Here is a 14,069-nt window from a genome sequence, read left to right as displayed (position 1 = left end):
ACTTAGCCATAAAAAGGAACGAAATTGGGTCATTTGTAGAGACATGGATGGATCTAGAGGCTGTCATACAGAGTGAAGTAAGTCAGAAAAAGAAAAACAAATATCGTATATTAATGCATATATCTAGGACCTAGAAAAATGGTACAGATGCACCGGTTTGCAGGGCAGAAATTGAGATACAGATGTAGAGAACAAACGTATGGACACCAAGGGGGAAAAGCAGCGGGGGGATGGTGGTGGTGGTGGGATGAAGTGGGAGTTTAGGATTGACATGTATACACTAATATGTATAAAATGGATAATAAGAACCTGCTATATAAAAAAATAAATAAAAGAAAATTCAAAAAAAAAGAAAGAATAAAGCTGCTATAATCATCAAAAAAAAAAAAAAGAATTTATTTTTTTATTTTGGCCGCAGCATGTGGGATCCTAGTTCCCCAACCAGGGATTTAACCTGCACCCCCTGTATTGGAAGTGTGGAGTCTTAACCACTGGACCGCCAGGGAAGTCCCTTGTTTATCTCTTTATTCACTCAACTGATATTTACCTAACCAAAATGTGCCAGCACCGTAGATACCAGCATGAAGGATACAGTGATGAACAATATTTAGGGATTCGAAATTATTTCAAGTGTGGAATGGTTGAAGCGTTTAGTTTGGTGAGGAAACAGCAGGACGGCTGTCATCCTTTATTTGAAGGGAAGTGACAGGAAGAGGAATTAGACTTTGTTAGCCCCAGAGGGCATAAGAGTTGACGAGCAGAAATGAGAAGGGGGTAGATTGGGACTCAACATAGGAGAGAACTTTCCAGCAGTTTGGTACTGTCTATAGATAGAACAGTTTGTCTTGAAAGTTGAGTTTCTCCTACCAAGGGGCCAAATGACCAGTTTTCACGGATTTTTGTAGGGTTGATGCAAACATTATTTGAAGGTTTAGATGAGATGACCTCTAAGATTCTGCCCCAAAGCTCTAGGTTCTAATTTTACCTTGGACCTTTATGGTCTTCGTGATTTCAAGTAAGTTATTTAACTTCTCTGAGGCTGTTTTCTCATCTGTGAGATGTTGTGAGAAATAAATGATGCAGCACTTAGTAATGACCTGGTACAGAGAAGGAACTCAGTAATTGAGTGTTTTCTTGATTCTTCTCTGCTGCAGGTGAGGCTTTTCTTTTCTTGAAATGCTGCTTTCTCAACTTCCACTGCCAATTCAGGGATTTGATTTGCTTTAAGCAGCTGTAGTCCTTGAAGATGATATAGCTTGTGTCTTATTCTCCTTGCTTAGCATAGGGCTGTGCACAAAGAAGGGCCTTAATAAATACTAGTAGATGCGATCTAATATGGAGTCTTAGCTAACAGTCTTCACGGAAAAATTTATGTGAGAATGCATGTCTCCTCTGTCCTTTAAAATTAAATATTGAGTCACAAATAGATGCAGTATACACACAGAATTCCATGCACAGATATGCATGCATGCACCCAGACTGCACCTAAGTAAATGCACGTGGCATGCAGACAAGCATGGCCATGCACACCCATTCGCGCAGACAGGCACAGACTTTCACTTCCCCCTCCCTGTAATCAAGAAGATGCAAGAAGAATCTGCCTGTGGGATGAGTCACAGAGGCAATCGGGATAAAGGGCAGGATTCAGCATCCCTGGGGAATCTTTATTTATAGCCCTGGCTGCTGGAGAGGGGGCTGAAATCATTCCTAAGGAGCTTCAGTGATGGAGAGTGATAAGATAACCAAGAGATGTCATTCCCACCATCGTGCTCTCTTAGAAGCAGGCGCCTGTTGCTGCCGGAGCCCAGAGAAGTGCTGTGTCACTCCAGGGTTGCGGTCCACAGGGAGGAGTTGAGCTGACTGTGTTCTAGCTGGTCCATCGGCAGCCACTGGGCCCCTTTCCCTGGTGCACAGACAATCTCTATGCTAATCTGAGCAAATCCTCCCAGGTCCAAACAAACAGAAGCCTCTCTGGGCCTGCAGAGGCCACTGATCACAGAGGATGCAGTTTAGATTCAAATGATACTGTTTAATCCGCTGACCCAGTGGTCCTGCCTCTGTCAACAGTGTGGTTTTTGTAATGAGCAGAGCAAGCTCATGGGGCAAATGCAACAGCAGGCTCAACCTGCCCTCCCAAGGGCCAGGGCAGGACAGGGAGAGGCAGCTGGCTCTTTGTCAGGCTTTCAGGGACACTGGCAAAGTCCAGTGGGAGGGGTGGGCAGTGAGTTCTTTGAGTGCAGACTCTGTCTCATCTCCTGTTGCACTTGAGGCACCCAGCACACTGCCTGACACACAGGCAGTACCTAGAAGATCTTAGTTGACAGCTGGATACATGCATGATCTCTTTAATTTCCTGGTATATGAGGATGACAGTTAGGGTTCTTGGGTAAGATGCATGCTAGAGAGGAAAGAACATTTTCTAGGGAGTCAGGAAGACCAGGGCTCCAATCCTGCCTCTTCTGCTAGAAGACCTTGGGCAGGTCACCTAATCGCTTCAAGCCTCAGTTTGCTCACCTGTAAAATGGTAACTCACTGATACCTACTATGTTTTGGGGGCTATGCTAAGGATAAGAGATGGTACGAGTAAGTTACTTAATTATATACTACCTGAGAGGGATGGATATGAAGGTACTATCAGCCAATAATACTTCAGTTGAATTAATTGGTCAGATTAATTAATTGGTCCTGGAAGGGAACAGGGACCCCAAGGCTGTCTGGGACTGTCTGTTCTATTGGCCCCTTAGTTCTAAGCCCTTCTGCATGGCCTGGAGCCCTGCTCTGAGTGTGGGTTCTCCTTTTAGTTCTCATGCTTCTCAGTTGGCTTAAGTGTGAGCCTGGACCTTTGTTCCTAGCTGAGGCGGGAGACCCCTTGGACTGGATACCTGTTGTCCAGTGCAGACCCTGTGTTCTTTCCTCACATGCTCTTCCTCTTGGCCCCTGACTGTCACATTGGCTTCTGGCCCTGAATGTGGCACAGGTAAGAGCTGTTGCTCATCTTTGACATCTTGATTCAAGTGGCTCCTTTTGGGCTTGCTGGTCCTGACCTCCCTGACATGTCAGGGTTGGCTGAGACTGGCCTGGTGTTTGGTCTTGCCAGTTTCCACCTCTGATTCTCAGGCCTAGTTCAGCCCTGGAGTCCTGATGGGACCAAGCTGAAGAGCACTGAACCTGTTCTTCTAGGATACAGAGAACCAAACCCAGCATGAGCCTTGAAGTTTTTCCCGGGGGAAAGTCAGAGGGCGAGGGAGAGCAGGAAGTGAGTCTGGGGAGAGAAGGAAGAATCCGGAAGTGGAGGGCAGTCATAGTAACGGTAGACTGCCCATCCTTATCCTTGAGATGAAGAGTAGTCAAACCAGCCACCATTAAAACACCACTGAAAGAATAACACAGTGGTTACGAAAAGTCCATGCTTTTGAACCAGAGAGACCTGAGCTTGAAACCTGGCTCTGTCGCTTGCTAGCTTGGGCAAGTTGCACCATCTTTCTGAGTTTTGGGTTTCTCACTTGTAAAACAGGGTCAGTAATGTACTTGTCTCCCAGGGCCGTTGAGAGCATTAAATGAGGCGATGGATGTAAAGTGCTCAGCACAGTGCCTGGCATGCAGCAGGCAGTCAATAAAATGGTAGCTATGGTGACAGACTTGTTCTTTGACTCCTGCACTGGTAGCCGTTCAGGGTCATTGGGAGGATCTGATGAGACAGTGGATTTGAACATGTTTAGGAGGCTGCAGAGCATGATGTCAATATAGAGTACTGATATAATTATTTTAGGTCTCAGCTTTTGAAATTTGCAAATTGATGTGCTGTTGGACATGGATTGGGCACCTGGCAAACAGAGGGCATGAAGGACTCCCTCGACGAGGCTCCTATATGACATTGTAATCTGGTGCAGTGGGATGGAAAGTGCTTTGACAGGGTCCTCCTATTCTTACAGCACCTTCTGGGACCATCAATGTTGCTCATTCCTTCCAGCTTAGCACAGCGGTTTATAAGTGGGGAGAGCACATAAGACAAGGAGCTAAAGCTTTATTTGCTAACCATATCCCAGAGCCTGTGACTCTGAGGCTGCCTGGGACTGAGTAAGCCAAGGAAGAAGTGACAAGGGACCAGGCAACAAACGCTGATTTACGACCTGAGGCTCCAATTCCAGAAGCCATATAATCAGTTCCTTTGGGAAAGAGTTTTAACCAGATGAAATGCCCTTCCAGCTGCAGGACTGAGTCCCAGGCCTGCTCCCAAGGGCAATGCCTTTTTATGTACCCTCAGGGGGAAAAAAACCTGGAGAGCAAATTCTGGGATGGGGTCAGGATGGGAATCGACCCTTCTACTGGCCAGATGAATACCTGAAACAAAAGTGCCAGGCCCCTAATTGTGGAAAGTGGTGGTAGAGTTCATAGCAAGATGATCTTACCGTCAGGTGGGCAAAATGGAGCTCATAAGAAGGGGCAAATAGTCCTTTACTTTGTATTCCAGCCTTATCTTACCACCCTTATAGACACCACAGGGGCTGATTCTGCTCAGCCATATTTTAGGTCTTCCCCAGCAACCCAGGTGACATGGAGCCATTTTAGTAGAATCTTGGGATGTCCTGTGTGGCCACACCTTTCACAGGTGGTAGGTTTTACAAACAACTACATTCTCCCCTTCTTCCTTTTTAGTAGAACTGGGTGGGCAGCAATGTGCACAGTGGACCCCTGTGTTAGATGCAGGGATGAATCATGTTTGGTCTCACTCAAACATGATGATTCAGTTCTCATTTACTAACAATTGGCTTAGGGGTGGTCATGTGGTCCAGCTCCAGGCAATGGGGCCTGTGGCAAAGTCTTCTGGAATCTTCTGGAAAGATTTTTCTCTTTGATAAGAGAGAGACATGAGAAGAGAAACTCTGGTCTCTCTTTTCTTTCTTTTCTATGTCATTGGGTGAGGATGTGGTCCTTGGAGCTGTGGTAGCCATCTTGTCACCATGAGGCAAAAGCAAAGAACACTTCAGAGAAGCTGACCTAGAGCCCTGAAATTGTTGAGTCACTGATCTAAGCCTGATCTAACTGCCAATTTGCCAATTTCTGTTAAAGCATTAAAAGTCCTTACTGTTTAAGCAACTTTTAGTCAGATATTTTGTTACATATATCCCAAAGCACTTTAACTAATACATCATGGATACATATTGTATAAACAGTACCTCTTCTCATTTGACCTCTTCTCTTTCCCCTCTCTTCCCTGCCTTAACCCAAGAGACTCAGACTTGGATGCCTGTAGGGGCCAGGGCAGGGATATAGAAAGGTGAAAAAGGCCCTGTGTAAGAGAAGCAAATTGGAGAGTGAGGGCTTCTTGTAAAGGGGCTGGTGTTGGTTAACCAGCTCTGGCTGGTAGTGGCCAATGCTAGCATGGCAATGCTAGCATGATGTGGTCAGATGGTTTTATTTTTCAAGAGAAACTGGAAAACCATATTTTTACGTAGAATCTCTCAATTTTATATGTGCATTTAAATTTTAAAGAAAGATACTGCATGGACTAAATGGACACATCTGAGAACTATGTATAGTCTAGAGGTCACACATTTGTGAGCTGGCTTTAGCCCCAGAGTTCTGTCTCTTCCTTGGCTTGATCTCAAGTGTGGGCTGTCAGTTACCTCCTTCAAATTTTGCTGTTGGGTAGGGCTATGTTTGTGGGCTTGGGTGATCTAGAGATGGGAGATAGAGGGATGGGGGAAGGAAGGGCAAAGGCCATAACTGTTGCCTGCCGTCAAGGCAGGACATCTGCAAGACCACAAACCTCTACCCCGCAGGATAAACTTTCTCTTTTTGTACTGCACGTGATTTTACTAAAAGGGTCACTGTCACTTTCTCCACTAAGTTGTCACTTTCTCCACTAAGTCCCATTAACAGAGGGCCCCTTCTCTTATCCATGCATCACTATGGTTCAGGCTCTAAGAATGGGAGTGAGGAGAATCTATCCTACCAAACAGCCATGAGGCTAGGAAGTTGGATGCAACCTCCTAGGAAGTCACCATCCTATATGACTTCATTAGTGCTGTGGACACAAATTTTACCTGGGAGCAAGCCTCCTCAGTCCCATTTAGCCCAATAAGTGCCAGTGCTTTTCAGCAAAAGAAAAAAAAAATCCCATGGAGAATCCAAAGACATTGTAGAAAGAGGCTTGCATTGAAGTATCATTCCTCTTCCATGCTAAGAACATTTTGGGGGGCGGGTGGTAAGTTCAAACACATCCCCCTAGAGAAGGCTATGGACATTTTAGACCCTTGCTAAACTAGCCTGGGGACTCTGCTCCCCCAGGGCAAGTCCAGAGTCCTTGGGTCTCTGCATGCCCCAGGAAGGTGGCTTAATTTAAGTCTACAGGTTATAAAATTGGAAATCTTCATGTTTTCCTCTAGGTCATCAAATTAAAAAGTTTCCAGGGCACCTCTGTTGAAAGGCATCAGAGAAGAGCTAACATGGACTTCATACAGTGCACTGTACACAGCCCAGTGATGCCCGTCGATGACAGGAGACGATGAGTCACCACCAGCTTCGGGGATTGAGAAGAAATGTCAATGAAGCCATGAATAATAGGTGCTGTACTGACACCTAAGAAGGTTAAGGGCAGGAATTAGTTGGCAGGGAAGAAAACAGTATGTGGGGGATGCCAGCTACAGTCCTACAGAGCTTCTGTAGCTCATTGCCCTCTGATTGGGTAGTCAAGAAAAAAGAGAATTTCTTTCATTTTATGGATTAAAGACCTAAATGTAAGGCCAGACACTATAAAACTCTTAGAGGAAAACATAGGCAGAACACTCTATGACATAAATCACAGCAAGATCCTTTTTGACCCACCTCCTAGAGAAATGGAAATAAAAACAAAAATAAACAAATGGGACCTAATGAAACTTAAAAGCTTTTGCACAGCAAAGGAAACCATAAACAAAACCAAAAGACAACCTTCAGAATGGGAGAAAATATTTGCAACTGAAGCAACTGACAAAGGATTAATCTCCAAAATTTACAAGCAGCTCATGCAGCTCAATAACAAAAAAACAAACAACCCAATCCATAAATGGGCAGAAGACCTAAATAGACATTTTTCCAGATAAGATATACAGATTGCCAATAAACACATGAAAGGATGCTCCACATCACTAATCATTAGAGAAATGCAAATGAAAGCTACAATGAGGTGTCACCTCACACCAGTCAGAATGGCCATCATCAAAAAATCTACCAACAATAAATGCAGGAGAGGATGTGGAGAAAAGGGAACCCTCTTTCACTGTTGGTGGGAATGTAGATTGATACAGCCACTATGGAGAAAAGTATGGAGGTTCCTTAAAAAACTAAAAATAGAACGACCATATGACCCAGCAATCTCACTACTGGGCATACACCCTGAGAAAACCATAATTCAAAAAGAGTCATGTACCACAATGTTCACTGCAGCTCTATTTACAATAGCCAGGGCATGGAAGCAACCTAAGTGCCCATCGACAGATGAATGGATAAAGAAGATGTGGCACATATATACAATGGAATATTGCTCAGCCATAAGAAGAAACGAAATTGAGTTATTTGTAGTGAGTTGGATGGACCTAGAGTCTGTCCTACAGAGTGAAGTTAAGTCAGAAAGAGAAAAACAAATACCATATGCTAACACATATATGTGGAATCAATCCACTTTTATTACTCCCTTTCTTGAACCTTGTAGTGGGTTGAGTGGTGGCCCCCAAAGATATGTCCAAGTTTTAGCTCCAGGTACCTATGCATGTAATCTTATCTGGAAATGAAGTCTTTGAAGATGCTAATTAAGTTAAGGATCTCAAGGTGAGATTATTCTAGATTTAGAGTGAGCCCTAAATCCAATGCCTATTTTTTTAAATAAATAAATTTATTTATTTATTTAATTTTTGGGGGCTGCATTGGGTCTTTGTTGTTGCACGCGGGCTTTCTCTAGTTGCGGCAAGTGGGGGTTACTCTTCATTGTGGTGCGTGGGCTTCTCATTGCGGTGGCTTCTCTTGTTGAGGAGCACGGGCTCTAGGCATGCGGGCTTCAGTAGTTGTGGCACACGAGCTTAGCTGCTCCGTGGCATGTGGGATCTTCCCGGACCAGGGCTCGAAAACGTGTCCCCTACATTGGCAGGTGGATTCTTAACCACTGCGCCATGAGGGAAGTCCCTCCAATGCCTTTTTAAGAAAAAGGAGAGAGAAGACTGAGACACAGAGACACAGGGAAGGTGGCCACATGAAGACAGAGGCAGATGATGGGAGCTATGCTGCCACAAGCCAAGGAATGCCAGAGCTACCAGAGGCTGGAAGAGGCAAAGAAGGAAATCTCCCCTAGAGTCTCCAGAAGAAGTATGGTCCTGTTGACAACTTGATTTCAGACTTCTGCCTTCCAGAACTGTGAGAGAATAATTTCCTGTTGTTTCAAGCCACTCAGTTTGTGGTAGTTTGTTATGGCAGCCCTAGGAAGCTAATACAGACCCCAACTTTCAGCTATATTGTGTAAGTAAGCTATTTCCTGAAAGCACAACTCTTTGCTGACCTCAGGTCTTTGATTATGTTACACTGGACACACATCATTTCTATATAACGTATGCAAATCTAAGTATTTGGTAAAAAATAAGAGATAGGCTAATTGATAGGTCGATAGAGAGAGGCAGAAAGTAAGGGTGAACTAATAGTTAAGCTACTGGGGCAGCTCTGCCCCTTTCCACACGGTAAGTGGTGAGTGCCACCCTGGAGGATGCAGGAGATGTGGCAATGACTGCTTCTCTGCTCCCCCATGGACCCCACACTATGTGTGACCTCGGCATTTAAGAATTCATATTTTTCACCCAACATGTGTGTATGTATGTACGTATGGATGGATGGATAGACTGATGAGTTTATAGACCCAGAGAAAAATCATATGGGAACTAATAGGCAAAGCAAAGAGAGCTTGCTTACACTGACTAATGTGAGGCTTGATATACAAATTGGGACTCAGACGGATAAGTAACTTTATACCCTAGCATATAGCTGGTTTGCTTTCTTTGCTGACTTAAAATAAGGCCAGGCATTGGGGCACCCCTTTAAACTACTGGTGCTGGGATATGTCTCTATTATAACAGCTTCTCAAAGAACTCTTCCCTGCACCTCCCAGTCTAGACGAGTTCCCGTCTCTTCTGTCATATGCTATCACAGCATCTTCCTTTTCCCCTTCATAGCAACTGTCATAGTTTGAAACTATATATTTTTTGACATTTTGTCTAATATCTTTTATACCCTACTGGATGACTTTACACTCAAGAAAGGTAGGATTCATGTCTGTTTTCTTAACTGTGGTGATTTAAGGTCTAGCTCAATGCCTGACATATACTACTATTGTTACCAATGTTTGCTATTAATTGACTGTGTATTATGTGTCAGACACTGTTCAAAAGTGCTTTAAACGAATTATCTCTTTTCATCTTTACAGCAACTCTATGAGCAGGAACTATTATTATTCCCATCTTATAGATGAGGAAACTGAGATATAGAGAAGCTAACTTGCCCAAAGTCTCATAGGTAGGAAGTGGCAGAGTTGAGATTTAAACCCAGCCACGATGGTCCTAAAGTCAGGACCAGTCACTAAATATTTGTTGGACAAATGAATGAACCATGATAAATATGACTGTGTATGGCGCAACTTTGAGACTCAGAACTGGGAGGACATGTATACATCTTCTGGGCTAACCTCTTAGACCCTGTGGAAATGTCTCCTACAGCTACACTGAGTTCTCCAGATCCTTCTGAAACACATCTGGTAATGGGGACTCGCTAACTTTTCTAATTGGGCAACTCTATTGGGATGCTCTTCCTTACACGAAGCTGAAATTCACTTCCATGGAACTTCTACCTGTGGATACTTGTTCTGCCCTCAGTAGTTTAAAAGAATTTTAGTCCCTCCCACATAGCTCTAATAGGAATTTCTAATTAGGTGACAGCATCTGACCCAGCAATAGCTCCACCTTCTGGCCAAACCATAGTGTATTGGTATCTCTATTAAACTGCAGTGTCCATGTCTGGATACAAGGCTTCCCAGGCATGCTAAGCGCAGGGTGGGATTATTCATCTTTGTATTCCTGGAGATTAAATGAGCTGCTTGTTGAATTGAAATTGAGTAATTTATAATGGTAATAAAAATCCCTTTATTTTATAGTTGAAAAGTTACACAACACTTCTGCATGCTCGATTTCAGTTGATTTTCTATACAATATGACATTTGATCTCCATTACCTTTTTGATCAGAGGTTTAAGGATATTAGCATTACAAGCAGTGTGAGAGGTACTCTGAGGTCCAGAGAGAATGAGTGGCTTGCTTAGGGTCAAACTAGTAATAAAATTAAGATTCCTTCTAAAATTGTATTTTCTGGAAGCTATGTCCTCCAGCCTTATGATCTCCCATAAATCTGGTGGATTTCCCCAGCTCTGGTTCTTTTCAATACATCAACTGTTCCCAAAATTGTATTGGCAATTAGCCTCCTGTCATTGGAGGTGTACAAACTGATAATCAGATGACTTTGGGGCAGGGATATTGTACCTACAGCAACAGTTGAGACATTTAATGAATATTGGTCTAAATGACCTTTCAGGTAATGTAATGTCCAGTCTTATACTTCTATGCCACCCACAGATGACATAGGAGTCAGAATTTTAGCCATAAAACTTTGAAGAGTTCTACCAACCAAATCATTTCTGAATATAGCAGCATTGCTTCTTACTCCCAGCTGGAGCCAAGATCATCATCCTTCAAGACTGAAACACTGCCATAAACATACAGCTTTTAAACACTTATTACCAACTCCTTGTGAGAACTTCCCAAGACCATTTGTCCAAATCCTACTCATTTTTCATGCCTTCTTCAACTTCTATCTACTCTGACTAGTCTTTCTCAATCCTTTGAACTAGAATGAAACTTTCCCTCCCACATACCACCTTAGCACTTTGTATAACTCCTATAAAACTTATTCAAAGTCTGCCTTATATTATGTATGTTTTCCTGTTTCATTCAGGAATCAGTATTTATATTTTTGCCCTCCATTTATTATTATTATTAATTAATTAATTTATTTAACATCTTTATTGGAGTATAATTGCTTTACAATGGTGTGTTAGTTTCTGCTTTATAACAAAGTGAATCAGTTATACATATACGTATGTTCCCATATCTCTTCCCTCTTGCGTCTCCCTCCCTCCCACCCTCCCTATCCCACCCCTCTAGGTGGTCACAAACCACCAAGCTGGTCTCCCTGTGCTATGCAGCTGCTTCCCACTAGCTATCTATTTTACGTTTGGTAGTGTATATATGGCCATGCCACTCTCTCCCTTTGTCACAGCTTACCCTTCCCTCTCCCCATATCCTCAAGTCCCTTCTCCAGTAGGTCTATGTCTTTATTCCCGTCTTACCCCTAGGTTCTTCATGACCTTTTTTTTTTTTCTCTTAGATTCCATATATATGTGTTAGCATACGGTATTTGTTTTTCTCTTTCTGACTTACTTCACTCTGTATGACAGACTCCAGGTCCATCCACCTCACTACAAATAACTCAATTTCGTTTCTTTTTATGGCTGAGTAATATTCCATTGTATATATGTGCCACATCTTCTTTATTCATTCATCTGTCGATGGAAACTTAGGTTGCTTCCATGTCCTGGCTATTGTAAATAGAGCTGCAGTGAACATTTTGGCACATGACTCTTTTTGAATTATGGTTTTCTCAGGGTATATGCCCGTGCCCAGTAGTGGGATTGCTGGGTCATATGGTAATTCTATTTTTAGCTTTTTAAGGAATCTCCATACTGTTCTCCATAGTGGCTGTATCAACTTACATTCCCACCAGCAGTGCAAGAGTGTTCCCTTTTCTCCACACCGTCTCCAGCATGTATTGTTTCTACATTTTTTGATGATGGCCATTCTGACTGGCGTGAGATGATATCTCATTGTAGTTTTGATTCGCATTTCTCTAATGATTAATGATGTTGAGCATTCTTTCATGTGTTTGTTGGCAATCTGTATATCTTCTTTGGAGAAATGTCTATTTAGGTCTTCTGCCCATTTTTGGATTGGGTTGTTTGTTTTTTTCTTATTGAGCTGCATGAGCTGCTTGTAAATTTTGGAGATTAATCTATTTATTATTATTGTTAGCCATATGCCAAGCCGAGCACTTTACATGTTTTGCCTTTTCTTTCTTTATTTCATTTACTCTTTGCAATGACCCTATGAGGTAAATGTTTATGACACCATCATTTTACAGATGAGGAAACTGACGTTTGGACACTGTCATTTTCCTAAGATTACATAGTAAGTTTATGCCAGAGATTAGTTTATGAGTTCTTGGTGGACAGAGCCGTGATTCTTTATTCTCCCCAGTCCCCAGCATAGTGTTTTGTACACAGTAGGTGTTTAATGATTTTTCTTTCTGTTGCTTATTGCACAGACCCAGAAAACATCACACCACACTCAGGGTACAGAAAGCATGTGGTACAAGAGAATTAAAGCCAGGTGGATAGGCAGGGCATTGGATTGAGGTGAAAGCAAACCTTAGGTTTGCATTGAGAAACTATATTACAATAGGAACTCTCTGTCATGTGGCCACAGGAAATACTGAAAAAAAGGGCAGTGGTCTACAGTTTTGATTTTAGTCTTGGGTGGAATGAAAGGCAGGAAATTCTTATTATCTTAGCAGTTGGTCTGAGAATTCTTTCTAAGGAGAGATTCACCTTGCTAACCCTTGATAAATCCTCCTACAGTAGAAACTGGGACTCTGGATATATAGTATACTGTGCCTGAGCAAAGAGGAAGGACATATTTGTTGTTCTGGAAAGGGAGTGGGAAATATGAGAGAGGGAGAGAGGAGGGGTGGTAGAATCAGCAAGATGGTGAATCAGCTGTGCTGGGCTGTGCATGACGTAACTACCCTCCATAACTGTCTGATGTTCAGTCAGTTCTTAGAAGCTTAGCAAATGGTTTGTATAGATTTCTCTTGGAAAATGGGGAAAAGACTGTGCCTTGGGACATGGGAGTACAATGGCGACAGTGAATCCAGTTATAAGATTCTCAGCATTAGGAAAAAGCCAAGATCTTGAGGATGGTTTAAGGCTTTCCCATGCTGTGGAACTGGGGGTTTAAGGCAATATCACTGAGATCTCAAAAGTTTTTTGGGGCAAGTGTCTGTCATTTGGTAACATAGCCACAAGTGGTCACATGGCTAATTTGAATTCAACTGGACAAACAGTAAATAGATGGTTTTTGAGGACTAACCCAAAGCCAGGCACTGTGCCAGACTGGACATCCTCTCTGGACTAACTGGGAGAAACTGTAAACTTGACCTCTGGGAATGCTTCCCTCTGTTGTTCTGCTGAGAATTCTTTCTCAGTTCTGCTGGTCACGCATTGGTTCCTAAGGTAATTAACCCAGATTATTCTTCTCAGAGGCAGGACCTCAGTCTGAGAGCTTTCTTTCCCTCACTTTTTCCCAACAAAATGTGTCAATTTACAAAAAGCTACGGGACTTCTTTAAGAGTGTTCTGAACTTAGACTTGGGAGACCTAGGAGGAAATCTCTGCTCCAGAACTTTCCAGCTGCTTGACTTAGGGCAAAGCATTTCACTTTTGGGAGTTGTATTCATTTTAACTTGTCTCCCTATAATGATTTTTACCTGTCTGTCACACAGTATTCTGTGAGTGGCTCAAAGGCAAGCAGTGTTATCTTGTCTGTATTCTTAGCACCCTAGAACAGTGCTTGACAGTAATGTTTGTTGTAGAAATGAATTAATGGGGGGGACTTCCCTGGTGGTCCAGTGGTTAAGACTCCATGCTCCCAATGCAAGGGGCCCAGGTTCGATCCCTGGTCAGGGAACTAGATCCTGCATGCCGCAACTAAGACGCGGTACAGCCAAATAAATAAATGAATAAAAAAAATATGAAATGAATTAATGAATGAGCACATACCTGTCCTTGCTACTTCTGTGAAGCTTGAATGAGTTAATGAATATGAAAGAGGTTAAAGAAACCCCATAATTTGCTTGTTTATTAGAAATCTCATCACAGCTAGCTGCCACA

The 14,069-nt window shown here is 42.8% G+C and overlaps 1 non-coding gene across 1 annotated transcript; it reads left to right on the top strand.

The window, feature by feature from the left end:
- The first annotated feature begins 13,793 nt into the window (after positions 1–13,793).
- TRNAW-CCA (transfer RNA tryptophan (anticodon CCA)) lies at positions 13,794–13,866 on the top strand. The gene has a single exon. It is a non-coding gene; the product is annotated as a tRNA-Trp (tRNA).
- The last annotated feature ends 203 nt before the right edge of the window (positions 13,867–14,069 follow it).

The sequence above is a fragment of the Lagenorhynchus albirostris genome, chromosome 3, assembly GCF_949774975.1.
Source record: "Lagenorhynchus albirostris chromosome 3, mLagAlb1.1, whole genome shotgun sequence".
Classification (NCBI taxonomy): domain Eukaryota; kingdom Metazoa; phylum Chordata; class Mammalia; order Artiodactyla; family Delphinidae; genus Lagenorhynchus; species Lagenorhynchus albirostris.
Note: the sequence above shows the minus strand (reverse complement) of the source record. Positions and strands in the feature narration are given on the sequence as shown.